The sequence below is a fragment of the Pinus tabuliformis genome, chromosome 3_2 (genome assembly GCF_031772625.1).
Source record: "Pinus tabuliformis cultivar Carrire ecotype Pingquan chromosome 3_2, CPIR1, whole genome shotgun sequence".
Lineage (NCBI taxonomy): Eukaryota > Viridiplantae > Streptophyta > Pinopsida > Pinales > Pinaceae > Pinus > Pinus tabuliformis.
In genome coordinates, this window is record NC_142302.1 from 170,300,529 (window position 1) to 170,326,690 (window position 26,162).

Genomic DNA, 26,162 nt, shown 5'->3' on the forward strand with positions numbered 1-26,162 from the left:
TCCTACGTACCTAGTACCTCCATTTATTTCATGACAAGACTACCCTACAAACCACCAATTTTTTATCATATCCATGAGGTCAACAACAATTTGTGGTTCAAGATATAGCTAAGTTGGAACAAACTTAGCTCTAGAGCCTATGTTATTTTTCAACCCCTAATGTTTATGGACAAAAAGATATCAATTTTCTAAAGCATGTGGGAGCTAAAATATCACCTTTCCCATGTTAACTCCTTATATTGAACATCATGAAAAATCTCCATATATTATTTATTCTTACTAAACCAAACATTTCATTGGAAATGATCATTAATCATTACCATGACATTACTACTTAGTTTCACTTTTTGACCATACAAAACTTATTTTAATTTCACCATAATTCACATTTGATATCACATGATTGGATTAAAAAATCAACCAAAATCCTTTTAAATAATGTTTAGTGACATAGAGACCCAATTTTTTTTTTTACGATTAATAATTATTTATAATAATGATAAATACTTTCCTATTAACCAAAAGAAAAGACGACTTACACATTTCATTTAATGGAAAGTTTTTTTACGATTAATAATTATTTATAATAATGATAAATACTTTCCTATTAACCAAAATAAAATATGACTTACACATTTCATTTAATGGAATGTTATTCCCCTTTAAAAACAAAGATGCATTTCATCTAATTTCCATTCATGGTTTCACAAGATTTCTGTCTTTCAAATATTAAAATTGTTCATTTCCCTCGTTTATTTCCCTCACGTTCCATTCATGGTTTCACATGATTTATGTCTTTCAAATATTAAAATTGTTAATTTCCCTTGTTTATTTCCCTCACGTTGCAAGGTTTGTCAAGGGAAGGAGGAGAAAGAAGACCACAACCATGCCGTAGAAGGTATGATCTGATACATTTGGTTAAATGCAAGAGATTGGAATCTTGGTTCCTCCAATCGTGGTTATTTCATTCTACATATGGAATTTGCACAAGGTTCCCCAAACTCCCAGGAAATTGCCCATCCCCAAGCTCTCCATCCTTCTTTGAAACTTCAAAATACTTCTAGACAAGCACAACGAGGCTATATGTTCAGGATTCCATGGAGGCTAGTTGTGCCCTAAACTCTGTGCGTTGCTTGGATTGACATTTTAGGCATGGGAGAAGTTGATAAATGATTAAATTAACTATAGTTGATGTTGTTTTTGTGATTGATGATGTCAATTTTAATGGCATGTATAGATTGAAAGATGGCATCATAGATCAAATGACAATGGGATCTCAAAAGCTAAAAGAAAAATTGATAGACTCAACCTAGAAAGTGGAGCAGTTAGGCAAGAGTGTAAGAGTTTGACCAAGATTCAATTAAAGCTATGCAAAACTGTGTTAATAGTGAATTCACCAGGGTTTTTGCTCCCAATGTAGGATCATGCTTGAGATAGAATCACTACAGGAGAGTTCTTAGGAATCCATTCTTGAAATTATCTTAACTTGCTTGTACTCACACCTTAGAGAATTCCAAGATGATGTTCCTTCCATGGAGCACTCTTTAATGCTCCATAGACATAAAATGATGCCACTATTAGGTTCTTTCCTATCCATATCGGTCAAATCTTTTTCATATTCACCCATAACAACATACTTTCCCTCAAGGCCTCAATCAATAATTTTCTTTTTGAGACCCTTGAATTGCTTGTACAACACTTATGAGATTCTTCAAAGAAACCTCAACATTATTAAACAAATATTGTTGAAACCATTTATCTCACATGAAGTAAGAAGTAAATGTTCCATAGACATAAATGAATCTACATATTCTTCATCAAATGCTCTTTCTCAACTATTTGATGTTTACTTTCTGTTCCCCATCTCTCGAGATTAGTCAGGCAAAGGCTTTCCTCCAGAAGCCCTAAAGTTTTCCCTTGTCTCCTACCCTCGCCCGAGCCACATCTCTTCCCACCTGGAAGTCCAGTTGGACGAATATACTTCTCAATGTTCTGATCCATGACCTCCAAACCCCACACCGATAGAATATCCCTAGGTTTGGGGTCTATATCAACAACATCCCATTGGTTGACCATGTTTCCTTCCGCTAATCGCAGTTTGTAAAACCCCCAGTTCCTGGAATGCATTTTTTCCTTCAGTGGGCACGTGCAAACTCTTACTATCGGCAGCGAAACGATGAACAAAACTCAAAAGACTAAACCCTGCCTCCATCCCCACAATTCCATAAAACCCTCATTCCCCTTCTCACCATTCCCAACACTTTTTGTCCTCGTGACAACTCCCCTCTAGGTGCCCTCCTTACCCTGACACTCCACTCCATGCCTCACCAACTATGGTGCGTACGGCCTCCTTGTTGTAGTTTTCGCCATCCCTAAACCTCTAGAGATAACATTTCTATTTTATATTTTAAAACTGTTTTTTTTTTTAAATTATAAAAACTCATCTCATCCATTATAAGGTAATTAGAAAAAAAAACACATTTAAAGGGCTCACATTCCAAATTTTTTTCCATTTTATTTGCAAAATTTGTGAAAAGAGATTGTTTTTCCAAATAGAAAAAGGTGCACAATAAAATTGGGCTTGAAATTAAGAGATATGTCAATTAATTAATTAATTAATGAAAATGGCAAAAAAAACAAAAAACAAAAATTTGCATGATAATGTAGAGTTTGAATTGTTATGATAGCTGGAATTTTTTTTGTGGGTGGGTGGATTCATGCTAAGAGTTATGGAGGGAAGGAAGGAGGATGGCGAAGATGGAGGGAGGGTGAAGAGGAGGAATCAAAGGGAGAAAGAGTTCGAGGTGGCTGTTTTCAGAAATTGATAATAATATTTAACAAGGTGTCTTCATTCTCATGTATTCGATCTGGCATTGTCGCACATTTCATCAATGGCATCTACTCGGAGATCCCGCCATGGTCAGACCCGATCTCACCTTTGTAAATGCAGAAATGTTTCATTGATGGCATCTATTCAGAGATCCTGCCATGGTCAGCACCGACTTATATAAATGCAGAAACACTCTTAGCTGAGGGCAATGAGAAGAATCAAAATGTTTTAGGTATATTTTATTTTTGGCTTTCAATCTCTGCTCTTTTGTGTCTCTCCAATTACCCCAATTGCTAAATATCATTCCCAAGATGGATATTCAACTAAATGTTCGATATATTAAACAAAATGTAGGCAATGAGACTTGCGATGGTTATATTTCAGGTACTATTTCCTTTGTATGTGGTCCCAACCTATATAATCATGCTATTGGATAGTCAAATCTTGGTTAGCAGCCACACATGCCCCATCCTCACCACCATTAGATCGTGACCTCATGTGGGATGCTATATGTTATGCATGTAGGACTGATTTTGGTTGGTAGGTTTCATATATTTCTACATTATCACTGACTATTATTTCTTACTGACAAAAGGCCCATGCACATGAAGTGCAAATGCATTTCCTGAACCTGGATATCGACAGAAGCCTGCTACAAGCTATAGTTATTATGATTTCAATGTTTCTCCATCAAGAATTAGACTTGGAAGGCCAGTCAAGAATGGGAGCTGTAAAACCTTCCTCTCTTCTCTCTAGGTTAAGAGGTGGAAGGGTTGCCTCTCCACTAAGAGTTGGAATTGGAAGGGATCCTTCTCCATCAAGTGTTGGAAGGAGGAGTGCTCCTCTGCAATCATCAAGAATCATATTTGGAAGGACTCCTTCTCCATCAAGGATTATTGGAAGGCTAAATGACAAGAATGCATGCTCATGTCCTGTCTCCTTAAACAATTGGCGCTTAAACCGATGTTGTTACTCAGACCTCAGAATTTCAGGATTATTCCTAATTATTCCTAATAGATTCATAATTCTTATTTATATCTAGTGGCTTGTATTTATATATGTAATTACTGAATCTTTGAAAATGAGCATAATATATAAGGGGCTTGGCTTACAAGGCATGGTTATCCATTGCTATGCTTATTGGTCTATAAAGGTTTGGACGCCAGCCAGATAGTTGGTAGAATTACACTAAAATTCATAAGGATCGCCTCTAAACATTGTCTCAACTTCACTATTAGCCAAAGCTACCAAACTAGACTCATATGATAATGAGGTTGGGTAGAAGACCAAACAGTAAGGATGGCTCATGCTTCAAACGACATTGATCCTAGGAAAAGCAGTTAAAGAAAGGCTCTATGCATGGGAAAGGCCTTGGGGTGGGAAAGGTGATGGAGATCACCTCAGGAAATTTGACACATCTAATACGAGTGTAGCATATGGTTCGAGGAATGGATATGATTGGAGGCATCATCCAATGCATGGTGCTCTAATTGATGCCTATGGAAATTACAAGGGCTAGACATCCTCGTGTGGACTACTTTCACATGTAAAACCACCTAAGGAAATTGATATAATAAGTAGTAGAATGGTGTCTCAAAATTTAGAGGAAGAAGAATACTTGTGCAAGGAAGTAGGATATGAGCCCAAGATTGGAGAATCATGGTACATGAAGTGATAACTCAAGGAAAGATGATTATTTTCCTAGTCACCTAAAGAAGTGTTCAGGCTTAGAGAAAGAAAATAATGGGTTTGGAACCTTCTCTTCCTAACCGTGATTACCAGATGCATGGACCCTTATCTCATATGGATAGACTTATGATGAGTGAGAAGGAGATATGACCTCCTAGAAGGGTAGCCTTATTTTCTCCCTATTGTCATTTTGATCTAATTAGTTCGATGACAAAGTATTACCTGTTTCCTTTTTAATTCATGATTTTTTAGTGATTTCCTTAGAATGTGAAGATGATGGATGTTTGGCATAATGATATTTTTCTTAATGTAGAAGTCTGAAGAACACTAGTCATATTCTCTTTTGCAATCAGGTGATGCCTTGAAATATCATAAATACTTCCACCAAGACATTGTCTTTGATGCAAAGTAGTCAAGGTGCATTAGGACATCGACCTGTAATGGGTCAACCTCCTCATTTGAAACATCAAAATCATAGCCCAAATTCACAAACACTTCAAGTTTATGTTCCTAGCCACAATAATTCATGTTTTGGCTTGGCATATTCATTCAATTTAACTCATTATGTTGATCACCCTGTGGCTTTAGCGAATGACTCTAGGTTAGTAGGTACAGAAATAACATTAGGAATGGTACCAAAATCTCGAGAAATTTCTATATCTTCCCTTGGATCTGATCCCCCGAGCTTTGAATTCCTATCACCTGTGACACCATCAACGAGCAGTATTCCTTTCTCACAAAGGAAACAATCACAAAGACTTGATGCTTTGTCTCCTATAACACAATCTGTACAACCTTCTATGCAAACACTACCACCTCTACCTCCATCCTCCAAAGTTTTTGAATCAGTTACCACACAATATTTCAAAAGGTAGCCAAATTCCAAAAAAGTTACCAATACCTCAAGAAGTACAAACAATACTCCTTACTCCATTTCAACTTATTACTTCATCTCAGGCATTGACACAATCCCAACCTCCACAACAATCATAGTTAAGTTATTGGCATAAAAAACAATGGGATCTATTGTGAGTAGTAGCATGACAAATCCTAATTCAGGCTTAGCATCAAGGTCTGATTTACTTCCTGTAGGGCACAATAGCTTGTCTTCCTCCTAGACCATCACCAGCTTCATTATTTGTAGCATCAACATCACCGACATCACAGTTGACAACTTCAAACACCACATTACCATCTTCGATAGGCAATGTGTCATATCTTTTAAGGTCACTAATGGCATAGGGTGAAATATGTGCAGAAAATTCAGCCGCCTCTTCTTCTAATCCATCTATACCTGTTTATTTGGATGTAATACCAAATCAATTTCAAGATAAAAATGCAACTATGCTTGCATTTTCTAATACATCATCCTTGTTTCCAACCCTATCTTTGAATGCAACACCTCCAAAGTTTGTTCCAGTTGAAGCACTGGTTGTTGCTCAAGATATCATTGGAACTCAATTCAATTCAAATATACTTAAAGTTCGTCATGAGTTTGTTCTTAGTTCATTGTATGAGGATTTTCCAATCAAATCCAATGACAAAGTAGTATGATTTTAGTATGTATATTTTCACTACTAGCCATAATTGTGTTACACTCTTTGCATATGAATTGTGTTAGAATGTAGAAACGTCCCAACATTTCAAGTGGGATACAAAGATATACCCCACTTCAAATATAAGGGAACCTTACAGGCACACAATTCCCTTAGTGAGAAGATTTTATGGTGAAAAGAGTGCCACAAATTTTAGGGAGGTTTGAGTGCCTATTCTACATAGCATACTAGAGGAAGGTACAATTTGCAATTGGTATATTATCCTATCACACACAATAATTGTTGCAGTGGGAAGGGCTAAGTATCTTACATCCGATATAGAGCCAGATTTCTATATGTCATCCTACCTCCTAGATATTATATGTGTTGTCAATCCATTCCCCAGAAAGGAATGGAAATGAGATCCAACTTATTCACTGGTCCAAGTGTATTTCCAAGATCTAAGGGAGCATAAATAGATGTTCCATTACCCCAAGATATGTGATCACTTCTTCAATCATTTTTGTTCACTCATTTTCTGGCAGCCAAGTGCCCAAGGTTTTCCAAAGAAGCTATCCAAGTCCTATAACAAGTCAGAGACTAGTATGTGGACGAGAAGTTGACTTATCATAGTGTAAAGAGAAACCAAGGATCCTCACACCCTCCCTATGAATGTGAAAAATTGACTACTTATCCTGGAATTTGCAGACCATAACACCTTTCATGGTTTTAAAGGCTAGTGTTGGAATTTTCATTGATAAGGGAATGATAAAGAATATCTATTTTTTTATAGGTCTAAGTTCTGATTTTGTAATCTCCACTAATGCAAGCATAAGCATCTACCAAAATATATTTCTTCCACATGGCTCATTACATCCCTCTATATCTTAGGCTACTCCATTATGGGAGTTGGAAAACCTTCCTCTCCGCTCTCTAGGTTAAGAGGTGGAAAGGTTGCCTCTCCACCAAGAGTTGGAATTGGAAGGGATCCTTCTCCATTAAGTGTTGGAAGGAGGAGTGCTCCTCTGCAATCATCAAGAATCAAATTTGGAAGGGCTCCTCCTCCATGAAGGATTGTTGGAAGGCTGAATGATAGGAATGCATTCTCATGCCATGTCTCCTTAAACGATTGGTGCTTAAACTGCTGATGTTACTCGGACCTCAGAATTTCAGGATTATTCTTAATTATTCTTAATCAATCCTAATAGATTCATAATTCTTATTTCTATATAGTGGCTTGTATTTATGTATGTAATTACTGAATCTTTCAAAATTAGCATAACATATAAGGGGCTTGGCTTACCAGGCAGGGGTATCCATTGCTATTCTTATTAGTCTATAAAGGTTTGGACGCCAGCCAGATAGTTGGTAGAATTGCACTAAAATTCATAAGGATTGCCTCTAAACACAGTCTCAACTTCACCATTAGCCAAAGCTACCAAACCAAACTCATAGGCTAACAAGGTTGGGTAGAAGACCAAACAATAAGGATGGCTCATGCTTCAAACGAAGTTGATCCTAGGAAAAGAAGTTAAAGAAAGGCTTTATGCATGGGAAAGGCCTTGGGGTGGGAAAGGTGATGGATATCACCTTAGGAAACTTGACACATCTAATACGAGTGTATCATATGGTTCAAGGAATGGATATGATTGGAGGCATCATCCAATGCATGGTGCTCTAATTGATGCCTATGGAAATTACAGGGGTCAGACATCCTCACGTGGACTACTTTCACATGTTCAACCACCTAAGGAAATTGATATAATAAGTAGTAGAATGGTGTCTAGAAACTAGTGAAATTTAGAGGAAGAACTATACTTGTGTGAGGAATCAGGATATGAGCCCAAGATTTGAGAATCATGGTAGATGAAGTGATAACTTAAGGAAAGATGATTATTTTCCTGGTCACCTAAAGAAGTGGTCAGGCTTAGAGAGATAAAATAATTGGTCTGGAACCTGCTCTTCCTAACTATGATTGGTATATGCATGGACTCTTGTATCATATGGATAGACCTATGATGAGTGAGAAGGAGATACAACCTCCTAGAAGGGTAGCCTTCATTTCTCCCTGCTATCTGTTTTTATCCAATTAGTTCGATGACAAATTATTCACCATTTCCTTTTTTAATTCATGCTTTTTTAGTGATTTCCTTAACATGTAAAGGTGAAGAATGTTGGGCAGAATGAAATTTTTCTTAATGTAGTGAAGAGCACTAGTCATATTCTCTTCTGCAATCAGGTATTGTGTCTTCAAATATCATAGATACTTCCCCTAAGACATTACGTTTGCTGCAAAGTAGTCAAGGTGCATTAGGACATCGACCTGTAATGGTTCGACCTCCTCACCTAAAACATCAAAATCATAGCCCAAACTCAAAAACACTTCAATTTTATGTTCCCGACCACAACAATTCATGTTTTGGCTTGGCATATTCATTCAATTTAACTCATTATGTTGGTCACCCTATGGCTTCAACGAATGACTCTAGGTTAGTAGGTGCAAAAATAACATTAGGAATGGTACCAAAATCTCAGGAAAATTATAGATCTTCCCTTGGCTCTGATCCCCCAAGATTTGAATTCCTGTCACCTGTGACACCATCATCGAGCAACATTCCTTTCTCACAAAGGAAAGAATCACAGAGACTTGCTTCTCTATCTCCTATAACACAATTTGTACAACCTTCTATGCAATGTTGCCACCTCTACCTCCATCTGCACCACCCCTTCAACATCAACAGTTTCAACCACTAAACCATCAACATTAGGCTAATTTCATGAATCCTGGTCAATTACAAGTTAAACTTCCTTCTCTCCATTCATTCCCAAGGTCATTCTTCACAGTCCTTTCAACAATCTCCACTTCAATCGCAACCTATTCAATAAATTCCTCAATAGCTACCACAGTTACAACAAGTATCACAATCTGAAGTTGGTCTAGATTTTTTGAATCAATTACTACACAATCTTTCACAAGGTAGCCAAATTACACAACAGTTACCAATACCTCAAGAAGTACAACCAATTCTCCTTACTCCATTTCAACTTATTACTTCGTCTCAGGCATTGACACAATCCAAACCTCCACAACAATCATAGTTAAGTTATGGGGGGATCCCAAACAATGGGATCTGTTGTGAGTAGTAGCATGAAAAATCCTAATTTAGGCTTAACATAAAGGTCTGCTTTACTTCCTGTAGGGACCAATAACTTGTCTTTCTCCTAGCCCACCACTAGCTTCATTATTTGTAGCATCAACATCACTGACATTATAGTTGACAACTTAAAACACCACATTACCATCTTCGATAGGCAATGTGTCGTCCCTTTTAAGGTCACGAATGGCACAGGGTGCAATATGTGAAGAAACTTCAGTCACCTCTTCTTCTAATCCATCTATACATGTTTCTTTGGATGTAATACCAAATCAATTTCCAGATAAAAATGCAACTATACTTGCATTTTCTAATACGACATCCTTGTTTCCAGCCCCATCTTTGAATGAAACACCTCCAAAGTCTATTCCAACTGCGGCACTGGTTGTTGCTCAAGATATCATTGCAACTCAATTCAATTCAAATATATTTAAAGTTCGTCATGAATTTGTTCTTAGTGCATTGTATGAGGATTTTCCAATCAAAACCAATGACAAAGTAGTATGATTTTAGTATGTATATTTTCACTGCTATCCATAATTGTGTTACACTCTCTGCATATGAACTGTGTTAGAATGTAGAATTTCCCAAACATTTCAAGTTGGATACAAAGATATACCCCACTTCAAATATAAGGGAACCTTACAGACACACAATTGCCTTTGTGAGCAGATTGTATGGTGAAAAGAGTGCCACACATTTCGGGGTGGTCTGAGTTCCTCTCTACATAGAATACTAGAGGAAGGGACAATTTTCAATTGGCATATTATCCTATCACACACAATAATTGTTGCAGTGGAAAGGGCTAAGTATCCTGCACCCGATATAGAGCCAGAGTTCTGTATGTCATCCTACCTCCTAGATATTATACGTGTTGCCAATCCATTCCCCAGAAAGGGATAGAAAGGGGATGCAACTTGTTCACTGGTCCAAGTGTATTTCCAAGATCTAAGGGAGCACAAATAGATGTGCCATTACCCCAAAATATGTGATCACTTCTTCACTCATTTTTATTCACTCATTTTTTGGCAGCCAAGTGCCCAAGGTTTTCTAAAGAAGTTATCCAAGTCCTAGAACACGTCAGAGACTAGTATGTGGATGAGAAATCGACTTATATCATAGTGTAAATAGCAACCAAGGATCCTCACACCCTCCCTATGAATGTGACAAATCGACTACTTATCCTAGAAGTTGCAAACCATAACACCCTTCATGGTTTTAAAGGCTAGTGTTGAAATTTTCATTGATAGGGGAATGATAAAGAATATCTAATTTTTTATAGGTCCAAGTTCCGATTCTGTAATCTTCACTAATGCAAACCTAGGCATCTACTAAAATCTATTTCTTCCACATGGCTCATTACAACCCTCTATATTTTAGGCTACTCCATTATCATCCTCTTAGCTATCCACATCATTTTCTCCTTAGAATGAAAAGGATAAAAGTGATAAGGCTAAATTAATAGTCAAACGTATAAAGAATATGATTCATCCATATGTATGTGTTACTATGTGTAGTAGCACCAATTGTGTATACGCTAACTCGCCACCTATAAACCATGCTACTCTACTAGCCCATGTTGATGCTCATCCTATGCTACCTCTAGAGAATCATGTGATTCCTCCTAATAATAGACTACTTGCATGTCTGGATTTCGAATATCCTATGTAACCATATTCTATCACTACTGACTTTGCATATACAAAGGGAAACATCTCCATACTATTCTCATCATCAAGGGATCCAAATTAAGCTTATGTAGTTAGAGGCTTAGTAGAAGACTATAAAAATAGTATGATTTTAGTATGTATATTTTCACCGGTAGTAATAATTGTGTTACATTCTTTGCATATGAATTGTGTTAGAATTTAGGAATGTCCCAACATTTCAAGTGGGATACGAAGATATACCCCACTTCAAATATAAGGGAACCTTACAGACACACAATTGTCTTAGTGAGTAGATTGTATGGTGAAAAGAGTGCCACACATTTCAGTGAGGTCTGAGTTCCTCTTCTACATAGAATACTAGAGGAAGGGACAATTTGCAATTGGTATATTATCCTATCACACACAATAATTGTTGTAGTGGAAAGGGGTAAGTATCCTGCACCCAATATAGAGCCAGAGTTCTGTATGTCATCCTACCTCCTAGATATTATATGTGCTACCAATCCATTCCCCAGAAAGGGATTGAAATGGGATGAAAATTGTTCACTGGTCCAAGTATATTTCCAAGATCTAAGGGAGAACAAATAGATGTGCCATTACCCCAAGATATGTTATCACTTCTTCAGTCATTTTTGTTCACTCATTTTCTGGCAGCCAAGTGCCCAAGGTTTTCCAAAGAAGCTATCCAAGTCCTAGAACACGTCAGAGACTAGTATGTGGATGCGAAATTGACTTATATCATAGTGTAAAGAGTGACCAAGATTCCTCACACCCTCCCTATGAATGTGCCAAATCGACTACTTATCCTAGAAGTTGCAGACCACAACGCCCTTCATGGTTTTAAAGGCTAGTGTTGGAATTTTCATTGATATGGGAATGATAAAGAATATCTAATTTTTCATAGGTCTAAGTTCCTATTATGTAATCTACACTAATGCAAACCTAGGAATCTACCAAAATCTATTTCTTCCACATCCCTCTATATCTTAGGCTACTCCATTATCATCCTCTTAGCTATCCCCATCATTTTCTCCATAGAATGAAAAGAATAGAATTGATGAGGCTAAATTAATAGTCAGGCGTATAACGTATATGATTCATCTAGATGTATGTGTTACTATGTGTATTAGAACCAATTGTGTATACGCTAAACTCAGCACCTATAAACCATGCTACTCTACTAGCCCATGTTGATGCTCATCCTATGCTACCTCTAGAGAATCATGTGCTTCCTCCTAATCATAAACTACTTGCATGTCTAGCTTTTGAATACTCTATGTAACCATATTATATCACTACTCACTCTGCATATACAAAGGGAAACATATCCATACTATTGTCATCATCAGGGGGTCTAGATGAAGCTGATGTAGTTATAGGCTTAGTAGATGGCTATAAAAATAGTATGATTTTAGTATATATATTTTCATTAATAGCCATAATTGTGTTACACTCTTTGCATATGAATTATGTTAGAATGTAGAAATTTCCCAACATTTCAAGTGGGATATGAAGATATACCCCACTTCAAATATAAGGGAACCTTACAGACACACAATTGCCTTAGTGAGAAGATTGTATGGTGAAAAGAGTGCCACAGATTTCAGGGAGGTTTGAGTTCCTCTTCTACATAGCATACTAGAGGAAGGGACAATTTGCAATTGGTATATTATCCTATCACACACAATAATTGTTGCAGTGGAAAGGGCTAAGTATCCTGCAACCGATATAGAGCCAAAGTTCTGTATGTCATCCTAGCTCCTGGATATTATGTATTGCCAATCCATTCCCCAGAAAGGGACTGAAATGGGATGCAACTTGTTCACTGGTCCAAGTGTATTGCCAAGATCTAAGGTATCACAAATAGATGTGCCATTACCCCAAGATATGTGATCACTTCTTCAATCATTTTTGTTCTCTCATTTTCTGGCAGCCAAGTGCCCAAGGTTTTCCAAAGAAGCTATCCAAGTCCTACAACACGTCAGAGACTAGTGTGTGGATGAGAAGTTGACTTATATCATACTGTAAAGAGAAACCAAGGATCCTCACACCCTCCCTATGAATGTGAAAAATCGACTACTTATCCTAGAAGTTGCAGACCATAACACCCTTCATGGTTTTAAAGGCTAGTGTTGGAATTTTCATTGATAGGGGAATGATAACGAATATCTAATTTTTTATAGGTCTAAATTCTGATTCTGTAATCTCCACTAATGAAAACCTAGGCATCTACCAAAATCTATTTCTTCCATGTGGCTCATTGCATCCCTCTATATCTTAGGCTACTCCATTATCATCCTCTTAGCTATCCACATCATTTTCTCCTTAGAATGAAAATAATAGAATTGATAAGGCTAAATTAATAGTTAGACGTATAAAGGATATGATTCATCTAAATATATGTGTTACTATGTGTAGTAGCACCAATTGTGTATACGCTAACTCACCACCTATAAACCATGCTACTCTACTAGCCCATGCTGATGCTCATCCTATGCTACCTCTAGAGAATCATGTGCTTCCTCCTAATCATAAACTACATGCATGTATGGCTTTTGAATATCCTATGTAACCATATTTTGTCATTATTGAATCTGCATATACAAAGGGAAACATCTCGATATTGTTCTCATCATCAGGGGATCCAAATGAAGCTTATGTAGTTAGAGGTTTAGTAGATGGCTATAAAAAATCCATGGCATTGAAAGTTGGATAATTTACAAGTAAAAATGAAGTATGCTAGAATTTAGAAAAAATATCTCAGATAATGTAAGGATGTGAAGCAAATTAACTTTGCTGTTAAATGTGTACATGGTCCACATGGCAGGTAGAGGGGTCAAATTCAGAAATAAATGAGGATTCATCAAGTCTGGAACCAGAGAGATCTGGTAGATCTATACATGAAAGTCCAAAATGGTGGCCTAAAGATTCTAGAAGACTAAATGTATGTTATTCTTCCACCCTTTTCTAAGATAAACAACACTCAGTGAAAATCTGACTCTATAGGTGATTTCTAGTTAAGATATAACTTTAGTTTAAGCATGTACTTTATAATTTTCTGAGGCAATTGTTAAATTTTATTTGAAGCACGTAAAATATTCTTCTATGATATGTAGCCCAATTGTTGAGATAGTGCACAGATTGAAGTTTACACCTAGTGGTAACCAATGATGTATGTATTTGTAAGATTCTTTTTGCTAGGTTAGTATGATCATGATCATTTACGTGTCTTATAGAAAATTACCTCTCTATATGTGGCACATCAAAGTGTATTTACCTTTTTTCACATTTCTAACCTTGTTGAATCTGACGTAGGTTTTTCACTAATGCTTACAGTAATTTGGAAGAGTGTAGTTTGAGTTGGCTTAGATTTGTGACTCTTGCCTAAGACTTGATCTTTAAACTCGCCACTAGCCAAAGTCTTTGTTGAGTCTGAGTCTAAGTCTGAGTGTGAGAACATTGATTTGGAAACCCTTGATGCTTGTCATTTGTTTGAGTTTTCATTGGGGATTCTATCTTGTTAGCTTCCTTCATTAGAATGGACTTCATCATTTTTTTTAAATAACAATTTTGATTATTGTTATTTGGATTGATGAACATCTCTGGCTTTCTGTGTGATTCTCATTCACATTTACTTGGTTTCTTCATTGATGCTTGGTGTTGTATATTATTTTTTAAATGATAACTTATTACAATTGAATTTCTCTCCTAAGTGTGTCCAATTCTTTGAATAGAATATCACGAAGTTCCATGTAGCCAACCTACAAAAACAAATGTATTATTCTCATAGTGTTCTGAACTATGTGTTTGGCTAAGCTGATGCAATAGGGGGTTCCTATTGTGTCAAAGTCTTTCAAGTACTATTTATTTTGTATGTGGTCCCAACCTCTATAATCATGTTCTTGGATAGTCAAATCTTGGTTGGTGGACCCACATGCCCCATCCTCACCATCTGATCGTGACCTCAATTCAAAAACTCAAAGAAAACTCAAGTTAAAAACTCCCTTGAAATCTTGTGAATATGTTTACTTCTTAAAAAAACTTGAAACCTTGCCAATAAGTATACCACTTGAAAAAACTTGAAATCTTGGCAAATTTAACGTCTCTTGCTGTTTTGAAATATTTTTAATATATTATATCTAAAATAATTGGGTTTTCAAACTTTTGTTGAGTTTCAGGCAAGTCAAAGTTTCCCCTCGTGCTCTGCAGGAAGAATGGAGCACACATCCAAAATTATGTTTTGATAGAAGATCAACCAACTGGACAGTATTGGTTGAATATAAACTTTAGGTGTATTTTAATCCATATTCTTGAAAAGAGCTTCCAAGTTTTTCACTGTCTGTTATCGTAAGGCCACAACCTTCTTCCATTTATATTGAGCAGAAACACAACATCAATACAGGTGTCAGCTAATCAGTTCTACTAAGAACAATCTTCATAATACTATTATTTTAATGGAGCATAACAAAAATATTGAATACTCGTGCAATTAATATATACATACTAATTTTTTTGGCACAATTCTTAGTGATATTTCATTAAACTTGGAGACCATTTGCTATAGAGATGCTAATACCACAATGATACCAAATGAAGCAGAATAACCAAATCATGAGAATGATATACATAGAACAGTGAGTGGAGGGTCGAACCTTCTATTTCCAGGAATTTCAAATTGTCTTAAATTACAGATGGAGAATGAAACCACCTGTAAATGAGCTTAATGAAACCCTTAAAAGAATGAAGCAAACTTCCAGTCCATAAATTGATTTGGAGATATATATGGTAGGCCCATTTACAATGATTACTACAAACCCCTTCAAATGCATCATGATCTTTAGACAAAGAAACTCTTACAACTGAATTTTGATACCCCAACTACACACATACCTTTGTTGTTGCTTCAGTTTTCAATATTTTGACTGAGTAGATTTTTGTACCTTTATAGTGTTGCAAAAACACTCTTACTGACAAATGTTGCTATAGAATAATTATAACAGTGAAACCTCCTTAAATGATGAAAGTCTGTCTCACTTCAAATCCTTACTGCATAACTATGAAGTACTGATGACAACAAATGCCCAGAAGTATGCCACAGTAGAGTGCATTGATTATGTCCCTTACTGCTTGATACTGCTAAAGATTAAGCAAGAAGAGGGCTTAAAAAAATATCTATATTGGTTTGCTGCAAAGGTTGTCTACTTCAGGTATATGTTACTTTTAGTTGCATACATGTTCAATGATATGCTTTATACTAATGCAATAGCACATATTTAGAACTAGAATTTTCATACAATTATTCATAATTGTAAACATACCTTTGTCTATTCAATACGCAACCCTAGAGTCATCTTGGTCTTGCTACTACAGTCTACCTCTGTCAGAATCTTGACAAAGATGACTTATTTAAACTTTCATGCTCACGTAGATCTAAAGGTAATATCCAATCAACTTGTGAGTTGCAGGATGGTATAATGAATCAATTCTCTCTCAAGGAGGCCATAGAGTTATGTTAATGACAAGGTTATCATGCTTCAGTCAGCGAGCAAGTTCAATATGCCACAGGGTTCAGATATGAGCCTTCCAAATAATAATAACCAAGTCTGCATAGTTACTGCAACTTTTACCAACATTGATATGCTATAATTTCACTGCAACAATGATTTTCAAGGAGGCCGAGAGATTGTGTAAAATGGCCATCGAGTGCTGAGTGTTGACTAATCAAACCTTCATATGCTCAGATTATTGATAACCTTGTTTAGGGATACCTCCAACATAACCATAATCTGTCTCTTGAGATCAATATGATCCTTCTTTAACTTTTCTCTTACGCAATCCCTTGGCCTTATTCCTGCAACAAGTCAGATGATTAATCCATCAAGAAAGGAATCATAGTGACTTGACCCTATTGCAGAAAATTTCTATCTTCAAAGCAAAATATCCTTCCAAAACCAGAGGCATTGATAGAGAGAATAGGTGCCGAACAGTTGATACTAATCAATGATCATGGTGATCATGCTCATAATTTGATGGAGGCATTTTAGATTTTGGGACCCTTCTGAAATATGTTTTGGTATAGGATTTGGTACTCTTGATCAATTTCCAGGACTGTAACTTCTTAGGAAAGAATCTCAGCTTCAAAAACATTCCAAATCTTCCTCAAACTTTCAAGACTTTGAAGAGGAAATTCGAATTTCAGATTTAGAGGCCAAATATGACTTATGCCCAAAAACATCACAAAACTCATTCAAGCTGTATATATAAACGAATACATGTTATTTTTCTAATATTTAACCTTAAATTCACTTAAAATGCTAAAATAAATGTATTGGAAAATAATATGTCTAGCCCATATCTAATCATGAAGATGGTCTTAGTGCATGGTTATGGAGCTACGGAATATGGTAAATCCTAAAGGAAAATGAAAGAAATGAGGATGAAATGGATGACATTTTGGAGACCCAACATTTCCCCCAATTGAATATGTTGCATGTCCTCATGCAAATTTTCATTGATTGTCATGAATTAAATTCATCTTATTTTCTGTAACCTTGAGGTGTACAAGATTTATGAACAAGGCATTTTTTGTGACTTTGAGAAACCTCCAAGACTTGCAAAGTTTCCTTCAATTAATTTTTTTCCTCAATATCTTGATGTTGTGGACACTCTCCGTTTTATTAAAGAGATCTAAATAGAAACTCTTATGGTTGGTTCTTGACTGGAAACCATAAGTATTTCAAGTGTTGGTTCTTGTGTGACAACTCTTTTTTTTTTCTCTTCTTGCTGCAACAAAGAATACATGAAAAATGCATTCAAAATGAAGACTGGTTCGTATACATCAATTGATCCTTGCTCATAACATGATTTTTGTCAAAAGATATCCATCTTTGAAAAAAGCTAGCAACAACATTCAATTAGGAGAAGTAGGTTGTTCAACGATGTATAAGGTTATGGAATATGGAAATGAAAATTGGTAATGAATATCCCCCCACCCAACTGAAGGTTCTTTTTCCTTTTGAATATGGGGAAGGAAATGTCACATGGAAAATTTTCCAAATACATATATTTTAGCATTCAAGGAATTCATGATTAAATATTAGAAAACAACATACCTTCACCTCCCTGAAAAGTCAATAAGCTATTCATCTGTGAGATCTTAGTTGTTACTGTTGGATCATGAAATGTGAAGTGAAAGAATCTGATCTACTTCTTCATCTCTTGGTTGTATGAATAGAGGATGAAATCTGAAATTGGAATCTTTGTGTCTTCTTATTACTGAAACTAATGCTACTACTGTTGAACTATGAAACTGAATCTTTATTTATTAGAACATTGATGTAAACTGCTAAAATCATGTAATATTCATTCATATCTACGTCATGGCATAATTATTTTCTATGTGAATAAATTTTGTTGATGTCGAACATAGAAAAAATTGTTGGATTATCAACCATTAATGAATGTCATTAACCAACACAAGACTACTCACCATTAATGTCAATGAAAGTCAAGATGCCCAAGTATATATTACCAGGTACGAATAAATGAGTTGTTTTTTAGTCACTTAGAAGATCCAACAAATAAGGGACATTGATGTATTTCCATTGCTTATTGGCGAGATAACTTGTCATTAATGCATGCAAGCCTCAAGGTTCTAAAAATATTTCTAGTCTCAAGCCCAGATAATGTGTTGAAGTTGATGGGTCAAGGCTTGTTAGAAGGAGGGTCTTAATGAATCCCCCATCATCTAACACGAGCATAAATTAATGATGTAGAGGACCATAGATGAAATATTTGCACTTATGACGCAAGTTTTATTTTTCAAAAGGAAAGAAGACAATGAGTTAACTCAACATGGTAAGTGAGCTAAATGAATATATTCATGGGTTAAAGTGAATGTAAGTGAGGTAGGAAAGTATAGAATTTGCAAAGGGAAAATGGTTTTGAAGTCATGATTTGGTAGTAGGAAGATGGGAGTTTGGACTTCAACAAGGAGGGATTGTAAGCTTAGATAGAGGAAAATGAATGAGTAGAAATGACATGATGAATGTGATCTGACATGGAATTGAACTATTCATGTTCTTTCTGAAAAAGAAATTAGTCTTTCAAAACCATTTGTGTATGGATTGATCTAGTTTTATCATCGTAGAACTTGCAAAAACTTAGCACTAATCTGCAATAAAATGTAATTTTATCAAGAATATAGGTGATCAATCTCTCTTGATCTGATAAATATGCAATTATAATTCACAAATAGTGCTAATAAGACAAATTCAAGGAAGATAAAATAAAAAATCAAATGCACTTTTACATGCTGAGAAGCAGTGCACCTTGGATTGTTTGTTAGTGTTTTGTTGATAAATTCTTTATTTGATATGTGTTTTAAGTGATTCAAAAACCAAATTAAAGCGAATTCATATTAAAAACATATTTTTTAATGATTTTTTTTTTTTTTGAAGTCCAATTGCTAAAAAAAAAAAAAAGAGCCATTTTTTATTGTCTCAAATACTGATGAAAATTATTTCATGACATAAAGCTCATTGACATCTTTCCAACAATGCTTGAATCACCTCAAACATACATAGTATGAGAAAGTTATGTACCTCTGAAGTTTTTGCAAATTGATGAAATTGTTGTGCAGGGTTACCACATGGCAGCACCAGGGAGTGCCTTGTGGAAACATGAGAAAGTGCCACATGGAAGCTCTATATGGTTCCAAATGGAAACATGGATGCTGACATGGCAGGGTGGCATGGCATGTTGCTGACGTGGTAGATGGTGATGTGGTAGTTGATTGTGTATGTGGCTAACGTGGCATTTGACTAGTCAAATTCTAACATGGTGGTGACGGGACAAACAGTGGTGTGGAGGATGACCATGGATGCCATGTGGCGAAACATGGCCAATTCTAGACTACCATGTGGCAACTCGAATTTAACCAAAATGACTATAAATAATCTAAATGACCAACTCAAACTCATGACCTTCCAATGACAAATCGAAGGCATTACTATTATATCAATTACATAACTTGGGAAATAAAATGGTATAAACAAACACTATTTAAATTATATTGGCTTAACAATGTGACAAAAGCCCAAACGTTTAATAATGCGACAAAAATGCAAATGACTCCAAAAATTGATCTCAAGATCTGTGGGAAAAAAAAGACAACTATTTAACCATTCCACCACATGTGTCAAATTGATAAATGCCCTCCGAGACACTTTATTCAATTTAAACTCGTCATCTCGTCAAAATAACTGGATTTGTCAACTTAAAAATCAATGGTTTATGATCGCAATTGGGAGCTCAGTGACAATTCGATTTTATTTGTAGGGTTCCGTTCAAGGCCAAATCCAAAGCAACAAAGGAGTTCGAATTAAACACTGCAGCGTGTACAAATCAACGACCATTCAAAAAAAATTGTGCAACAACTTCTTTATTTATCCTAAGCGAGTATTTTTATTAGTAAATTCTTTTAACGTATGGTTTGGTTTTGTTTTGTTTTATTTTTTAAACCTACTAGGTCGTTTCACATATATATTTATTAGGTAGGTTTTTGTTTTTGTTTTTAATTTATTATTATTATTTAAAAATAAAGACCTGCTTTTAAATTTGAAAAAAATATCTAATTAAGCATTTTTTTAAAATAAAAAAATAAAAATAAATTATTTTAGTAAATTTTGAGACAAAAATAAGTTGGAAATGAAAATTTAAGCAATTTTTTCTCTTTTAGAATCAATAGTAAATTTAGGTCTCTTGGTCTTTTTTTGGATCTATGAATTTTATTGTGAAATTTTAAAGCTAGCTTATCCAAATTTTATTTTTAATCTTCAAGGTTGCAATAATGCACGGGAAAAGAACATACTCAGGAATTTTGTCAATTCTTTATTCATTTGAAACCTGAAATTTGAAAAGCAAAGTAATAAGAATTGATATCAAATCTCAATTTTTTAGCTTCCAAAGCTCTACTTGTTCTCCTCTTTCATAAACATACATTTTCTTGTAAATATTCTTGTCATTGGTTAGTGAACGAGGTGGTTCTTACCGCACCACCGAATGAAAATTTCAAGAGGAAATAAATGAAATCAAATGTCAAAATGAAAACTCAAAAAAAAACATTAACACTACCAAGCTTGGTTTTGTATCCCTATTCTTTCCTACTCTATTTTGAAAAAGGAAAAGTTTTTTGTCAAGTGTAGGAGTATTTCCAATGAAGCCATTTACAGATCAAAATCTCTAATATTTCCCATATCCAACTTTGAAAAATATACCTCAATGTACACTAGGATATAAGAGTTTAGTTGTAAATTTGGATTTGGTGCCACGATTTGTTAAAGAATGGAAGAATGTTGTGGTGTAGTCACTGTTTGAAACCAATCTTCAATATAGTCTTTGTTTTCCGAGAAATGTTTGATTATCATTCTAGATCTCCTATACATAATTAGATTAGTATCGAAACTCTTATAATACCAAAGTTGATTGAAATTCATGCATCCTAAATGACTTTTAACATGATTTTTAACTACGCATCTAGAAATGAATGCTACTAAAATGATATGCATTTACAACAACTCTGATTAGGAAGAACCTCACAATTGTGATGTGCAGGTTATTATCTCTCGTCTTACCACTCCTAAACAAAGTTGTGTAAAATAATGTAAATTCTAGATTGAAAGCTAATGTCTATGGATACTTTCCCAACAACAACGCCAAAAATGTTAGGTAATTTAATTGTGAGCTAAACTACTTAGCATTAAATTATCAATTCAGGTCTATATACTTGTGAAGTACACTTGCGCACTATATGCTATGAAATCAATTTTCAATTTTAATTTTAAAAGAAGAATTATAATAACAAGAAATTAATTCTAAACCTATGCAAATGAATCAAAACAATGCGATGAAGTGGAAACATAATCTTAATCTAAAAAGAAATTGGATTTTAAAGACTGCAAATGCAAGGAAAATCTATGAAATGAAATCTAATCCAAGGACACACACATAATTGTGATGGAAGCAATGAAATGAGTATTCTTGAAGGTAGTACAAGAAAAGACAATATTCTAATCTAATTAAAGCAAAGGCAATATATTCTAGGAAATTAAATAACTGTTAATCTAATGAAAGCAAAGACACTTATGCTAATTAAAGCAATAAATCTAATCTAATGAAACAATTGAACTTAATCTATCAAAGCATGAAATATTAATCTATGAAAACATTTGGAATTTAGTCTATGAAATCATGAAAATATTTCATCTAGGAAAGCAAGTAAATCTAATCTATGAAAGCTTGTAAATTTAAACTATGAAAATGATGCCATTTAACCATGAAAGCATTGAAGGCTGTAAGGTAATTCTTAAATTCAATGTGTGTTCAAATCTTAGAGTAAATTCATAAATTAAAACCTTGATTTTCCCAAGAATGCTTGTGCAAGAAAATTATGCTATGAAATAATTTATGCGACTAAAATGAATGTGCTTGATCTACAAAAGAACATAAATGGAATAAGCAATAAAGCATCTAATCAAAAGGCTTGAAATAAACATTGTAGAAAATGAACATAGAAGAAACTAATCTATCTTTCAAAAAAGAAACATTAAAATACACTCATACTCATCAGGTGGTCATTCTTAAGTGCACGAGAGGTGGAAATTTCATAAAACTATTGAGCAAATACCAAATCTCATCATGAAGGCATAACCATATCAAATGATTGTATTAACTAAATAATGAGTGAACTGTAATAGTATTCATAACATGTAAGCATAGTGTGAATGTTTAGCATTCTAAAACTTAACACATCTTTGAATGGAGAAGACAGTCCCATTTATACAAAACCTAAGCTAGCTAATTAATAAATTTAAATCCAAAAATCTCTCCTAGATGCACAAATATCTCATGTGGTTACAATCATGTGTTAACATCTAGCAAGTAACATCTCTTCATATTCTGTCACAAATCTCTCATAACTTTGATAGGAGGCACTTATGAAAAATTCCATGATTCTTCTCCATGAAATGTGCTTGATCAATGATCCCAAATCTTCCTCAAATCTTCAAGAGTCTGAAGAGGAAATACAAACTTGAGACTTAGAGACCAAAAATAACTTTGTTGGAATCTTCAAATATGCCTACAAACATAATAAAACTCATCCAAATTTTATATATAAGTTAATACATGTTATTTTTCTAATATTTAACCATAAATTCACTCAATATACCAAGTAAATGTATTGGAAAAAATATGTCTGACCCATATTTAATCATGAAGATGGCCATCGTGCATGGTTATGGAGTTGTGGAATATGGTAAGTATTGAAGGAAAATGAAAGAAAAGAGGGTGAGATGGATGAGATTTTGGAGGCCCAACATTCCCCCCAACTAAAGATGTTGCATGTCCTCATGCAACTTTGCATTGATTATCATGGGTTGAGATTATCTTATTTTCTGTAGCTTCTTTTATATAGCCTTGAGGAGTACAAGGTTTGTCAATAAGTTGTTTTTGTGACTTTGAGATACCTCCAAGACTTGCAAAACCTTCGTCAATTATTTTTTTTTCTCAACGTCTTGATGTTGTGGAGAGTCTTATTTTTCTAAAAGAGATATCAATGATAGATCTTGTGGTTGGTTCTTGTGTGGCAACCATAAGTATTTCAAGTGTTGTTTATTGTGTGGTAACTCTTTTTTTTTTTGTTCTTCTTGCTACAACAAATAATACTTGAGAAATGCATTCAAAATGAATACTTATTCATATACATCAAGCAATACTTGCACAATTTGATTTTTTTCATAAGATATCCATCTTTGAAAAAAAATAGCAACAACATCCAATTAGGAGAAGTATGTTGGTCAACAATGTATAAGGTTATGGAATATGGAAATGAAAAATGGTAATGAATATCCCCCTCCCCCCCACCAAATGAAGGTGGTTTTGTCTTTTGAAAATGGGGAAGACAATGCCACATGAGAAATTTTCCAAACACATATCTTTTAACATTCAAGGAATTAATGATTAAAGATTAGAAAACATCATACCTTCACCTACCTAAAAAATAAATAAGCTATGCATCTGTGAGATCTTAGTTGTTACTGCTTGATCATGGAATGTGAAGTGAAAGAATCTGATTTGCTTCTTCGTCTCTTGGTTGTATGAATAATGAATGAAATATGAAATTAGAATATTTATGCATTCTTATTCCTGAAACTAATGTTACTACTATTGAACTATGAAATTGAATCTTGATTTATTGGAACATTGTTATAAGTTTCTAGAATCGTATAATCGTCATTCATATCCGCATCATGGCATAATTCTTTTCTATGTGAATGGATTTTGATGATGTCAAACATAGAAAGAAATTGTTGGATTAACGACCATTAATTAATGTTGTTAACCAACCCAAGGCTACTCACCATTAATGTCAATGAGAGTCAATATGCCTAAGTACATATTACTAGGTATGAATAAATGAGTTGTTGTCGAGTCAATTCGAAGATCCAACAAACAGGGGATATTGATGTATTCGATATTGATGTATTCCCATTTTTTATTGGCGAGAGAACTAGCCATTAAGGCATGCAAGCCTCAAGGTACTAAAAAGAGCTCTAGTCTCAAATCCAGATAATGTGTTGAAGTCAATGGGTCAAAAATTATTAGAAGGAGTTCCTTAATGAATCCCCCATCATCTAGTGTGAACATAAAGTAATGATGTAGAGGACCATAGATGAAAGATTTTCACTTATGAAATAGGTTTTATTTTTCAAAAGGAAAGAATAAAACAAGGTAACTCAAAATTGTAAGCAAGCTAAATGAATTTATTCATGGGTTAAAGTGAATGTAAGTAAGGCACGAAAGTATAGAATTTGCAAAGGGAAAATGGTTTTGAAGTCATGATTTGGTAGTAGGAAGATGGAATTTTGGAATTCAACATGGATCAAATGTAAGCTTAGAGAGAGGAAAATGAATGAGTAGCAATGGTATGAGGAATGTGATCTGCCATGGAATTGAACCCTTCATGTTCTTTTTAAGAAAAAAAATGGTCTTTCAAAATCATTTGTGCATGAATTGACCATCTTTGATCATCCTTGAACCTGTAAAAATTTAGCACTAATCTGCAATAAATGTAAGATTATCGAGGAGAGAGGTTATCAATCTCTCTTCATCTGATATATACACAAAAAGGATCACAAATAATGATAATAGGACAAATTCAAGGAAGATAAAATAAAAAATGAAATGCAATTTTACTCGTCAGGAAGCGGTGCACCTTGGACTACCCGTTGGTATTTCATTGATAAGTTCTTCATTTGATATCTGTTTTAAGTAATTCAAAAACCAAATTAAAACAAATTCATATTTAAAACATATTTTTTTTATGATTTGATGATTTTTCCAAGTCTAATTACTGAAAATTTTAAAAACAAAATGACCATTTTTATTGTCTCAAATTCTCATGAAAATAATTCCATGACATATATCTCCTCGAGATCTTTCCATCGACGCTTGAATCACCTCAAACAGACATTGTATGAGAAAGTTATGATTGTTTGAAGTTTTTGCAAAATAATGAAAATTGGTGTGCAAGGGTGCCACGTGACAGTAGCAGGGAGTGCCACATGGCAACAGGAGAAAGTTCCATGTGGTAGCTCTAGAGGGTACCACATGGCAGCACGAATGCTGACATGGCAGAGTGGTGTTTCATGCTATTGACATAGAAGATGGTGATGTGGTAGATGATGTGGCAGTGGACTAATCAATCGTAGACGTGGTGGTGGTCAGATAGGAAATGATGTAGAGGATGACCAGTGGCGAAATGTGGCCAATCATGAGCTACCACATGGCAGCCTCAATTTGACTAAAATAACCACAAATATTCCAAATGACCATCTTGTGATTTGAACTCATGACCTTCCCATGACAAATAAAATGTCTTCTTTTTTTTTTCTTTTTCTTTTTTTTTTCCAGTAGGAAAAACCCCTCTGTTTTATTATTATGGAATAAAACAGTACATTCTTATGAAGGATAGATTATCCTCATAAACTAAGATATACACAACTTGGTAGACTGCCTTGTGGAAAAGGCTTCTCCGCTAACATTCATTTGTGCAATTATCTAAAAGATACAACATAATGGTACTTCATCCATTTTTGCATTTTACACAGAATCTAAAAAGTGGATCAAATTCTTCACATTTTTGAAGATCACATACTTAATGGACTCTTTTTTTATATGATTTCTATACACAATTAGTTGCAAAATTTATACAAAACTTAAA

The 26,162-nt window shown here is 34.7% G+C and overlaps 1 long non-coding RNA gene across 1 annotated transcript; it reads left to right on the plus strand.

Moving 5' to 3' along the window:
• Positions 1–2,747: 2,747 nt before the first annotated feature.
• LOC149180337 (uncharacterized) lies at positions 2,748–17,461 on the plus strand. Its single transcript, XR_016257447.1, has 3 exons — positions 2,748–3,062; positions 13,707–13,823; positions 16,345–17,461. It is a non-coding gene; the product is annotated as an uncharacterized LOC149180337 (long non-coding RNA).
• The last annotated feature ends 8,701 nt before the right edge of the window (positions 17,462–26,162 follow it).